Source organism: Silurus aristotelis, assembly GCF_946808225.1.
Source record: "Silurus aristotelis genome assembly, chromosome: 18".
NCBI lineage: Eukaryota > Metazoa > Chordata > Actinopteri > Siluriformes > Siluridae > Silurus > Silurus aristotelis.
Window position 1 is genome coordinate 3984699 of NC_139591.1, and position 13176 is coordinate 3997874.

The window sequence follows — 13176 nt, forward strand, 5'->3', positions numbered from 1 at the left end:
TAAATTCAAGTCCAACATAGACAGTGGATTAGTCTGTGCCAGAATGTCAACTTTATACTGTATGTTGTAAATTCTTCATTTTTAAGAATACACAGTTGGCAGTGTCTCAGTCCTGAGCTCAGGTCATTGCCAGTGCGCATGTTCACCAAGTGGTCATGTGGGTTCCTTTAGGGTTCTCTGGTTTCCTTCTACTTTCATTCAACAAGCCAGATGTACCAAGACTATGGTGTGTGTAGGAATGTGTGTACAAAGTGCTCTGTGTTGGACTGGCATTCCATTAAGGGTGTATTCCCTCCTCGCCAGTGTTCAAAGGGATAGTCTCTGGATCCAGCAGGGCTGGCGCAAGCTTTTGGCAGAAGAGGCGATCGCCTAGGGCCTCAGGCTTGGAGGCAGGACCTCCATAATAGTAACAAACTATACCCTAGTTTTCCAATCAAAACTAGTCTCTTCTTTCACTCACCTGAAGATTGATAATTATTTATCTACTTTAAATTCACGTATGTATGACGCTTTGAATCCGAGCCCATCAACTGTACAGTGACTTTGCTTCACAAGCTGACTTTAAAAATACTAAAGAAAAAGTCAAAGTTTGTTCATTAAAACAGTAAGTGCAGCGAAGTGGCCATAACCAATCAATAAGAAGAAGAGCTGTTTCAATAATATTTACATTTAAGTAAATATATAAAAAGTACTGAGAACAGATTGTGTATAAATTAAAAGGTTAGAAATTCTATTTGTTTTAAGTACTTTTTATTTATTCTGAATGATAAAGGGAAGGAGGCCCTGGGCCTCCAATATAATTTCTGCCTAGGGCCTCCCAATGTCTAGAACTGGCCCTGGGATCCAGTATGGCCCTGACCAGGATAAAGACGCTGCTGAGAATGAATAAATAAATGAACATGAAAAATTCAACTGTCAGTGACACTAATCCAAAAGATTTGGTTCTACATCTTAGTCGTTACTATTATTACTATTTTGCCAAAAACCCAATCAACAAGTACTCTATAATGTTATACACAAGCACCAAAGGTGATATCATTGAAATGAGCTAAAAGTAATTCTATATGGATAAAAACATGTTTTCTGCCATCAAATTACACACTGTGTCATGTCATATTTAGGTATGTCCATGATTGCGACTGTGCATACTTGTGAATTCTATCTTAGCTATCAGACCTTCTGGTCTGGGAATGTTTTTTTATATATATGGTCCCTAGTTTATCAAATGAATGTCCCAACTCCCCTTTATAATTAAGAATGACTGGGAGATTTATTGGTGTATGGAGTTCCCAGAGGAGGTGCAGGTGCTAGGATATACTCCTTCCCAATCTGTTCTAGTCTTTCGTAATTGAAGGTGTTACATTGTACACACTTATGCTTGCCAAGGGGTTTTCTAACTTTAATTGCATCAGTGATCAATACGGAAAGCAACTCTCATTCTATTTCAGCTGGGATCATATTCAAATACTGTATGACCTGAAGTTTAAAGGCCGAAATTGTACTTTAAAGCTTGTTGTTATATATTATGTAGTTTAGCTTTTTCAATATATTGCATACAATATTTTATAAAATAACTTATTTATAAATAAGTCATTAAAAAAAGGTAATTAACACATTTGTACGTTAAACTGAGCCCTAGTGCAACCCAGCCATTAGGGGGGCACAAGCCAGTGTACTCTTAGTGCCGGTCCCAAGCCCGGGTAAATGGGGAGGGTTGCGTTAGGAAGGGCATCCAGCGTAAAACATGTGCCAAATCAAATATGCGGATCACAAATGAGAATTTCATACCGGATCGGTCGAGGCCCGGGTTAACAACGACCGCCACAGGTATCGTTAGCCGACAGGGTACCGGTGGAAATTGGGCTACTGTTGGCCGAAGGAGGAGAAGGAGAGGAGGAAGACGTCTACAGAGACGGCAGGAAAAGGAGCAGTGTAGGAGAGTAGAGGTTCGGGTTGGTACTTTAAATGTTGGTACTATGACGGGTAAAGGGAGAGAGGTAGCTGATATGATGGAGAGGAGAAAGGTAGATGTGTTGTGTGTTCAGGAGACCAAGTGGAACGGGAGTAAGGCCAGGAACATTGGAGGTGGGTTTAAACTGTTTTATCATGGTGTGGATGGGAAGAGAAATGGTGTAGGGGTGATTCTGAAGGAAGCGTACAGTAAGAGTGTAGTGGAGGTGAAGAGAGTTTCTGATAGGGTGATGATCGTGAAGGTGGAAGTTGAAGGGATGATGCCTATGCTCCACAAGTTGGCTGTGAGATGGAGGAGAAAGAAAGATTCTGGAGTGAATTAGATGAAGTGGTAGATGGTGTACCTAGGAAAGAACGATTGGTGATTGGGGCAGACTTTAATGGGCATGTAGGTGAAGGGAACAGAGGTGATGAGGAGGTGATGGGTAGGTATGGTTTTAAGGAGAGGAATGTGGAAGGGCAGATGGTGGTAGATTTTGCTAAAAGGATGGAAATGGCAGTGGTGAACACGTATTTTAAGAAGAAGGAGGATCATAGGGTGACGTATAAGAGTGGAGGAAGGTGCACACAGGTGGATTATCTTCTGTGTAGGAGATGCAACCTGAAGGAGATTGGAGACTGTAAGGTGTTGGCGGGGGACAGTGTAGCTAGACAGCATCGGATGGTGGTCTGTAGGATGGTTTTGGAGGCGAAGAAGAAGAGGAGGAAAGTAAGGTTTGAAAGAAGAATAAGATGGTGGAAACTGAAGGAGGAAGAGTGTGGTGTGAGGTTCAGGGAAGAGGTCAGACAGGGGCTCGGTGGTGGTGAAGAGGTGCCGGATGATTGGGCAACTACTGCAGGAGTGATGAGGGAGGCAGCTAGAAAAGTACTTGGTGTAACATCTGGAAATAGAAAGCAAGACAAGGAGACGTGGTGGTGGAATGAGGAAGTGCAGGAGAGCATTAGGGGAAAGAGGTTGGCAAAACAGAAGTGGGATCGACAGAGTGATGAGAAAAGTAGGCAGGAGTACAAGGAGATGCGGCAGCAGGTTAAAAGGGATGTGGCGAAAGCCAAGGAAAAGGCATATGAGGAACTGTATAAGAGGTTGGACACTAAGGAAGGAGAAAAGGATTTGTACCGATTGGCCAAGCAGAGGGACCGAGCTGGGAAGGATGTACTGCAAGTTAGAGCAATAAAGGATGGAGAGGGAAATGTGTTGACTAGTGAGGAGAGTGTGTTGAGAAGATGGAGGGAGTATTTTGAGCAGCTGATGAATGAGGAAAATCAGAGAGAGAGAAGGTTGGAGGATGTGGAGTTGGTGAAGCAGGATGTAGATAGGATTAGTAAGGAGGAAGTGAGAGCAGCGATTAAGAGGATGAAGAATGGAAAGTCGGTTGGACCAGATGACATACCGGTAGAAGCGTTGAGATGTTTAGGAGAGATGGCAGTGGAGTTTTTAACCAGATTGTTTAACAGGATTCTGGAAGGGGAGAGGATGCCTGAGGAATGGAGAAGGAGTGTGCTGGTACCGATCTTTAAGCATTAAGGGAGATGTGCAGACCTGCAGTAACTACAGGGGAATTAAGTTGATCAGTCACACCATGAAGTTATGGGAAAGAGTAGTGGAAGCCAGGTTGAGAGAAGAGGTGACCATCTGTGAGCAACAGTATGGTTTCATGCCGAGGAAGAGCACCACAGATGCCTTATTTGCTTTAAGGATGTTGATGGAGAAGTATAGAGAAGGACAGAAGGAGCTGCATTGTGTATTTGTGGATTTAGAGAAAGCGTACGACAGGGTGCCGAGAGAGGAGTTGTGGTATTGTATGAGGAAGTCAGGTGTGTCAGAGAAGTATGTGAGGGTGGTGCAGGACATGTATGAGGACAGTGTGACGGCAGTAAAGTGTGCAGTAGGTACGACAGACTGGTTCAGGGTGAAGGTTGGACTGCATCAAGGATCGGCCCTGAGCCCTTTCCTGTTTGCAGTGGTGATGGACAGGTTGACGGACGAGGTCAGACAGGAGTCTCCCTGGACTATGATGTTTGCAGATGATATTGTGATTTGTGGTGAGAGTAGAGAGCAGGTTGAGAAGAGCCTGGAGAGGTGGAGATATGCGCTGGAGAGAAGGGGAATGAAAGTCAGTAGGAGTAAGACAGAGTACATGTGTGTGAATGAGAGGGAGGGCAGTGGAGTGATGCGGTTGCAGGGAGAAGAGGTGGAGAAGGTGGAGGAGTTCAGGTACCTGGGGTCAACAGTGCAAAGTAATGGAGAGTGTGTTAGGGAAGTAAAGAAAAGAGTGCAGGCAGGGTGGAGTGGGTGGAGAAGAGTGACAGGAGTGATTTGTGATAGAAGAGTATCTGCAAGAATGAAAGGGAAAGTTTATAGGACTGTGGTGAGACCTGCGATGTTGTATGGATTAGAGACAGTGGCATTGAGTAAAAGACAGGAGGTGGAGCTGGAGGTAGCAGAGCTGAAGATGTTAAGGTTTTCATTGGGAGTGACGAGGATGGACAAGATTAGAAATGAGTTTATTAGAGGGACAGCACATGTAGGATGTTTTGGTGACAAGGTGAGGGAGGCGAGATTGAGATGGTTTGGACATGTGCAGAGAAGGGACATGAATTATATTGGTAGAAAAATGCTGAAGATGGAGCCACCAGGTAGGAGGAAAAGAGGAAGGCCAAGGAGGAGGTTCATGGATGTGGTGAGGGAAGACATGCAGGTAGTTGGTGTAAAAGAGGCAGATATAGAGGACAGGGTGGTATGGAGACGGATGATCCGCTGTGGCGACCCCTAATGGGAGCAGCCGAAAGAAGAAGAAGAAGAAACTGAGCCCTAGTGCAAAACTAAAGATGGTTGATAATGATAATGGCTGACAATAATACTGTTTTATGCAAAGCAAAGAAAAGCAGTCAAATCTAATTAGTTGTTAATTATTAGCAGCCAGGGAGATACTGACCTTCTAAAAGGATCTTCTGGTCACAAACAGCACACAACACAAATTCAATTCAAACTTCAACAACAACAAACAAAAAGTGCCGCTTATTGAACTGGTGCTTCTTGATCATTGTACATTACATCTACACAAAATTACACATCAGATAGATCTGGGAAAAGATTTGTTTTTATTATTTTTCTAGATTTAATAATAGGTGATAATAATTAAATTAGACGGTTAGATATTTCCAACTGTCTTTGTCATCAATCTTTTACAGTTATACGCACACCACACACACACACACACACACACACACACACACACACACACACACACACACACACACACACACACACACACACACTTCACCATCAACCCACTCTTCCACCTACACTTATGCCTCCATCTGCTGGGAGCTGCTGCTACACTGCTTCATTCAGTTACAAAAAAGCCCTGAGTTTTATTTTACCATATCGTTTTATATCTTTTCATGCTGGAACCCAGAGAATCAATAACAGTTGTAACTCCACAGCTTCAAAATGGTGCAACTGATGTCGGCCTGATCATCCCATCAGGCTATTTAACCCCTCCCATGATCCACTGGCATATCCAGAGTTCTCCTTCTTGTAACTTTACCCCTTTGCTGTTAGCTTCACTGTAGTTACTGAATAATTCATAGTAGGTACTGAAAAATATTTTTAATAACAAACTAATGAATAATACCCTGGGGTTCATCGTGGATAAAAAACAGTCTTGTTTAAACGGAGTAAATGTGAACATTTCAGACACATAATAATAATAAAATAAATGTTTCATTGCCTCTATGATTAAATTGGTAAATAATTAAAATCTGTACCATATTGATGTTTAAGTGGCTAATGAGATACAGCCACTATAACCTTTACTTGACCAACACATGGCAGATTAACCTGATTCTGTCTATGTTTACTTCAGCAAAATAACAATTGTGTTTATACTCAGTCTGTATACGCATATTTCTGAACGGAAAACACATTGAATATCTTTATCTATTAGTTTATCCTCAAATGTGGACTATTCATAACAGTTACTGAACAATTCGTGTGTTCATTTTTAATATCAATATTATAGTGACCTTGAACACACGGTTAACTTGTGGTTAATATTCATTTATTCAATATCATTTATATTTGATTATAACACAGCTATAAATATATAAATTTAGCCTTGAGGTACTGATCCAGTATGATGGTAAGTGTCACATGCAATATTATGCAGATCTAGGCATTATTATTATTATTTTAGTTTTTATTAATTATAGGGTCGCCAAACCCCCCTACGTCACTATAATCCGTCAGTATATGCGTCCATATCAGATTATTTGCTGTTAACCCAAAGCCTTAAGGTTCACCTTGAAGTGTATTATTTTCTGATTAAAACACTGTCTTGGACCACAGTGTGTTATTTCACTTATCCCCATGAATTTGCTAAAGATAACAATACATAATTTGATTTATGAATAGCACATTGTACTTTTTCCTTTTTAAACAGTGTTTAGTTACATGTAATGCCATGGAATGTGATCAAGGCATCTACCACATGAACAGTTGTTCCCTTCTTTTATTTCCAAAAAAACAACAACAGGTTTTTCAGTCATTTTACGAGAATCCAAAATGCATTAACACCTGGGTCTAAAGACTTTCTAAAGATTGTTACTGGTGCAAAATGCAAACATTCGAGACTCCTCGAATATATATGTGCGTGTGTGTTTCCTTTTTGGGAAACCAAAAAATATTGAAATCTGTTTTATTAGTCTTGGATTATGTGAAGCATCTACTATATATCAATGCTGTATATAAATTTAAACTCTGGAAACATCATTACAATAAACAAGTTCATTCATATTCACCTATCGTTAATTTTTAAGGCACAAAAGCATACAAAAAACTTTTAACCAATCAGATTTGAGAATTCAACTACAATCACAATCCATAGGCAAAAAATTTAAATATAATGATTTGCATATAAATGACTTTTCTAAAATATAGTAAGCTAATAAACCAGTTTCCTCTATAAAAAATTTACGTGTAAGTGTGTACATCAAGAGCCTAACTATGGATACAAGGTTTAATAATTAAATTGTCTTTGTTTTCCATCCATAAATTTTTCTTAGCTTTATTCAGAAGTGTGTGCGGTCTTATTAATTACACTAGTTTAGCATAATTTAGCATAAACACAATCGTGATGTTCGCATTCATTAAACATGTATACTGTAGTTGTGAAGGTTAAGAGAGCTCAGGATTCCAGCTAACATGAAATTAGTTGAAAATGCCACGAGATACCCCAGTGAAATCAACTGCAACTAATCTGACATTTGGATCTACAGAGAATTTGAATTAATTTTCCCTTACAACCTGAGGCATCATCTCAAAATTCAAGCATTCTCATCAGTCCTGCATGATCCCCTGTTCCATCACTGGGAATGTGATGTCAATACATGCAGGAGCTTTTCTGCACAGCTAAATGAACTTGAAGCAAAAGCAGTGCTGGTTGGATTTTTATACATTTGATAGGTTTTTAGATATCTAAGATGGATCCTGTTTCACATTAAAACTTTGAACATGTTTCAAGTATTAAAGAATTCGAATTATTATTTAAATTGCTGTTGGGGAAGAGATTATATCACATACACTTTATTGACAAAAGATTGTGGACACCTAAGCATAAGATTCGTATGTGCTTTTTGAACATGCCATTCCACATTTAGACCCCATTTACTGAAATTTCAGCCACAAGGGTGTTAGAAAAGTCAGGTACTGATGTAGGTGAGGTGAGGAGGCCTGTGGTGCATTATTGCAGGATATTTTCCACTCCAACCCATATAAAGCAAATCCTCATTGAGCCAGCTGTGCACAGGGGCACTGTCATGCTGGAACAAGTTTCCAGTTCAAGTGAAAGTCAAATATAATGCAACTGCATCCAAAGACATTCTATACAATTGTTTCCCTCTTTGTAGTAACAGTTTGAACTGTTGGCTGGAAAAGTCAGGCGTCCAGATACTTTTGAACTTTTGAACGTTTGAACTGTTGGCTGAAAAAGTCAGGCGTCCAGATACTTTTGTCCATATAGTGTTTATAACTATCCAAATACAATAAATCTAATAAATGGCCATTACAGCATTAACATTGTTAAATGTCTTATTAAATGTCTTATTAAATTAGATTTGTTATATAAAAACATTATATTGAGTTTGCATCTACAGTCTAATTGTCATAGAATGATCATACAAACAGATGCAATTGCATTGTAAAAAACAATTCTTTATCAAATCCAGGCCAGAATAATCCACAAACCAGAGCAAATCTCAAAGTAAAAAAAACAAAACAAAACAAAACAAAAAAAAGCAGAACAGACTGCAAACCAACACCATGAGATGCAGCGCTCATTATGACTGTGGAACAAAGAAACAGGTCAAAAACAATATGATCAGTCAGACGTAGAAAAAGAAGAACTGAGCAATTATTTCACAGTTTGTTCATGAGCTGGTGTGTCTTTATAAAAGTTATCATTATAAAGTTCATCATTGTGAACATTCATATAATCAGAGGTGTAGCTGACTACCTGAAAAGTATACTTGCAAAAAAGTATAGACTGCAAAAGTTACTCCTTTACAACATGACTTCCGAAAAAAATTTAAGTCTCTGATTTGATCAGTACTTGAATATTTGCCTCATATCAAACTATTAAAGGCTCAAAGATGCACTAGTCCTCAACACCAAGACATGTTAGTGAAAAGCCAAAAAAACAGTGGATTTCTGAGGTAATTTTTCGTAAAATACAAGTCAAGTCAAGTTGATTTCTATAGCACTTTTCACAACAGACATTGTCTCAAAGCAGCTTTACAGAATTTAACAGTTAATGTGAATGGTGTGTATTGATCCCTGATGAGCAGCCATGGCGACTGTGGCAAGAAAAAAACTCCCTTAGATGACATGAGGAAGTATCTTGAGAGGAACCAGACTCAAAAGCGGAACCCATCCTCATTGGGGTAACATCAAGAGTGTGATTATAATCTTTAAACAATACAGAACCAACCAAATCAAATTGCACACCATGACACTTCATTAACCATCAATGCCACAACGACCTCTTCAACATGCCAGAATGAAACAAAGATCAAAAGATTTGTTAAAAAATAGACAAAATAATAAAGCCATATTTCAAAAAGATGGTCATCAATTAACAAAACAAATTGCAGTATCATTTCACAAAGCTGTTGACAGTGGGAAATGTGTTCTCACTTTGATTACCAGCATCAGTCTTTCTCATCACCTGAGGTAAAAGTCACTCAGCACATCTAACCACAAACCTCAGTGTTGTCTCTTTACTCTACTGATCACTGTCTGGCAGATTGACAAGGAAATGAATTCAATTAAAGTCTTTTGTGTTTTGTTCTTTTAATTAGGTTACTAAACATTTCAAAACTTTGTCTGTGGTGTGACTGTGACAGTGCAGGAGCATCGTGAAGGTTTTTGACAGATGCGATCAGACTAGCAATGGAACTGATTCCGTTTTACTAGGACATTTAATTATCCAAAGTATGACATATGTGTCTGGCCCGACTGACTCCATTAACCTGTATTTTTTGTTAATCAGACATGATTTGCAGTTTGATCCTGGGCTTGGGTTACTGTCTATGTTCAGTTTGGCTGCATATTTTGCTTGTGTCAATGCGGCTTTCCTATTTCCTCACACTTACCAAAAACATACTGGTAGGCAAACTGGCTAGTCAGAATTGACCCTAGATGTAAATGAGTGTGAGTATGTGTATGGTGTACTGCCATCCCTGCCAATGTGTATTCCCACCCATTGTTCCTGAGCTTCAGATCCACTAGATTAATAAAAAAGTTATTTGTTTTTAGATCCCCGAGATCCCATTGATCCAGACTCCTTTTGTTCTCCAGACCTCCCTGAGCACATTCTAAAGCCCTAATTCTCATCACTCGAAAACTTTTCGCCGCTGCTGAGGATGGCCCTATGGACAGCCTAAAGATACATTAGATTATAGTTGATGGAGCCATTTTGAGACCATAAAGATGGCTTTGGACTGCAATTTCCATGATCGCTTCAGGAAAGACTGCAATTTCCCATCAGTAAACAGTGGATAACTTCAACAAAACAGACTTATACACATTTGGCAAACACTAGTCTTGCAATTATCTCATTTATACAGGTGAGGGTTAAGAGCCTTGCTCAGGGGCCCAGCAGTGACAACTTGGTGGTGCTGGGAATGGAACTTGCAACCTTTCTTACCAGAAGTTTAACATCTTAACCACTGGGCCACAGGTGAAGTTACAGAAATGATACACAGTATTAGAAGGAAATAATTTATCATCTTAACTTATTTTATTTATATACATATATAGATAAAATTTGATCATCTATAATAATCATTTAGTCTGGTGTCACTCTCAAGGTTATTTTCTTGTACCATTATATTTCATCATCACCTGTGGACCCTGGTTAAGTCATTATGCCTTTAAAACGTTGTGTATTCAGTCTTATGCCATAATCTCTTCTGATTTAATGAGTGTATAAAATATGGCTTGCTCTTTTTTTTCATTTCATTGTAACGAGCCGACATAACATCTCACTGCAACTGTGTACTACAAAACACAGGCCTTTTATTTACACCCTGCTATGAAGATCACTCGAACTTCGGCTCATTATTGCTAATTGTTGCTTGATTAATGCAGTCTAGGGGTAGGGCAAACATCTGGATGCACTGCAAAGGCTTGTTGGGCATTATTAAAGGCAACATTTTCATTGATAGAAGGTTTTTTGTGGGTAAGAAGCCATTAATTATGTGAAAGACCTTTTTTTGTGCCGCTGTAACTAACCCGACAGCACAATCATGGACTTACACACTGTCTAAATAAATGATGATACCCTTGACATAACCTGAAAGAACAATTCTCCAGTCATATCTCTAACTCTGTTATAGATGGACCACAGGAGTAGCCATTAATTCACTTTACGCACCCAATTTGCATGTTTTGGAGGGTGGGAAGGGGGGGGTGTATCAAGAATCCATCAAATTTCAGCATGGCTCATTATGTCATTAAGGGAACTTAAGAGAAATGACCAAATCGAGTAGATAGGATCTGTTCACTACAACAGCGACTAAGGAGACTATTGTTGGACTCTTTAAATAGACCGTATTGGAATCTGCCTCTCGTAAAAAGCAGCACGCAGACAATTAATGAGCTCAGTGGTGAGCTTTTTAGTATGGCAGAATTGACTTCAGCCTCAAAGACTTGGAGTACGTACACTATATTCTGTCTCTGAGCAAAGACTGACCTCCATGTGTGCCAGAGATAAAAGCCTATTCACACTCTCCCTGTGGCGGACACGGTAATTACCTTCGTCGCAGAGATGTGTGCGCTTCTGCATATACTATGTGATACTCTGCCCACTTTTCTGTTTCTCTGTATCGGTGCCCAGCGGCTGATAAAGTGAAGGGAGGAAGGGTTGCATGTTTGTGTACGTGTTCACACCTGCGTGTAATTTTAATTAGCCGTTTGCCATAATTTCAGATTTCATTAGCGGTGCCAGTCGATGGAGCTGAATGGACTAGTTAGCCACAGTGTGTCTGTCCATCAGACGGAGCAATCACACACACATACACACAAGGGAAACAGATCTCATTGCTGAACCTGCCAAAACGAAAAAATTGTCACCGAGTGCCAGGAAGATCCTGCTATCAGTTTGACTCATACAAGCTCTAAGCGTTTCCAGCAAATGCACTGCAACACATATAAGATGAGAGTGCGAGAAAGCAGAGGAGTGAATAATATTTCCAGATTGATGTGGATATTGCAAAAGATAGAACATGAGAGCTGGGACGCAGAGACCATCTAGCAGCCATGGCTCAGGAAACAAGAACAGATGGAACCAGAGATTGTTGTGTATCAGTGATGTGAGTGAAGTGCGAATGTAATAAGCTACTTCAGTCGAGCATCTGAGTTCGGGCTCAGTACATTTCTGTTTATCCTTTCGTATACAGTATATTGTGTCTGTAGGCTGCTGAATATGTGAATATATGGGTTAAGCTGTGAACAGTGTCAAGTTTAAGAGCTTTGGTGTTATCACTGATCCTCTGCTGGCACGTAATCAAATGCATATACGCTATTCACGGTGAATACCATGTTCTAATCAGAGAAAAATACAGATATTAATGTGTCGCATTCTTCAATGTTTTCAGAAAATGGCTTTTCAGAAAGGTTCACAGGGCTCTGAGTTGAGACAAGGTGTGCAATAACAGACAAAAGAGCTGGAGAATTTTATTTTCATGCAAGCTGATGAAGTTCTACTGTACATTTGGAGTGAACAGTCAAATATGAAGCTTTATGCTATGAGTGAGTGGTCAGATTTAAAGCTCTATGTTGTGAGTGTGTGTGGTCAGATAGGTAACTCTATGTTGGGAGTGTGTGAGTGGTCAGATATGAAGCTCTATGTTGTGAGCGAGTGGTCAAATATGAAGCTCTGTGGTGTGAGTGAATGGTCAGATTTGAAGCTCTATATTGTGTATATTGAAGCTCAATACTATGGGCGAGCAGTCAGACATAAAGCGCTATGTTGAGAATGAGCAGCCAGATATGAAGCTCTATGTTATGAGTGGGCAGTCAGATATAAAGCTCTATGTTGTTAGCAAGTGGTGAGATATGAAGCTCTATGTTGTTAGCAAGTGGTAAGATATGAAGCTCTATGTTGTTAGCAAGTGGTAAGATATGAAGCTCTATGTTGTTAGCAAGTGGTAAGTTATGAAGCTCTATGTTGTTAGCAAATGGTAAGATATGAAGCTCTATGTTGTTAGCAAGTGGTGAGATATGAAGTTCAATGTTATTAGCAAGTGGTGAGATATGAAGCTCTATGTTGTTAGCAAGTGGTGAGATATGAAGCTAGCAGGACACAGTAAGAGCTCATTCTTTGCACATTTCTTGTCAGGTTTCTTGTCAGAACCAACTAAAGTTGTTAGAAAATGTCATAGATGAGTAAAACAAAAATAATAATTGCGCTATACTGAAATACTTAGATAAGACAGATTGGTTTTATTTCACAGGGTTCTGGAGGTTTCTCACAGTTTCTGGAGGACTAATGAGGTTCATATCTAAATATCTAATTAAATAATGAAATGTCATTAAATTTGTACCCATTTAATAAACATTTTTAATTTATCTTTTGTATGATGTATCATTAACTTGAGCCTTCATTGAAACAAAAGTTACCGAGCCCAAAAACTCGAAGATTA

At 39.4% G+C, this 13176-nt stretch overlaps 1 protein-coding gene across 2 annotated transcripts in view; it reads right to left on the reverse strand.

Annotated features, from left to right (window-relative positions):
• Positions 1 to 13176, reverse strand: part of LOC310740899 (roundabout homolog 1-like) — a 214894-nt gene that overhangs the window by 177497 nt on the left and 24221 nt on the right. The window lies entirely within an intron of this gene.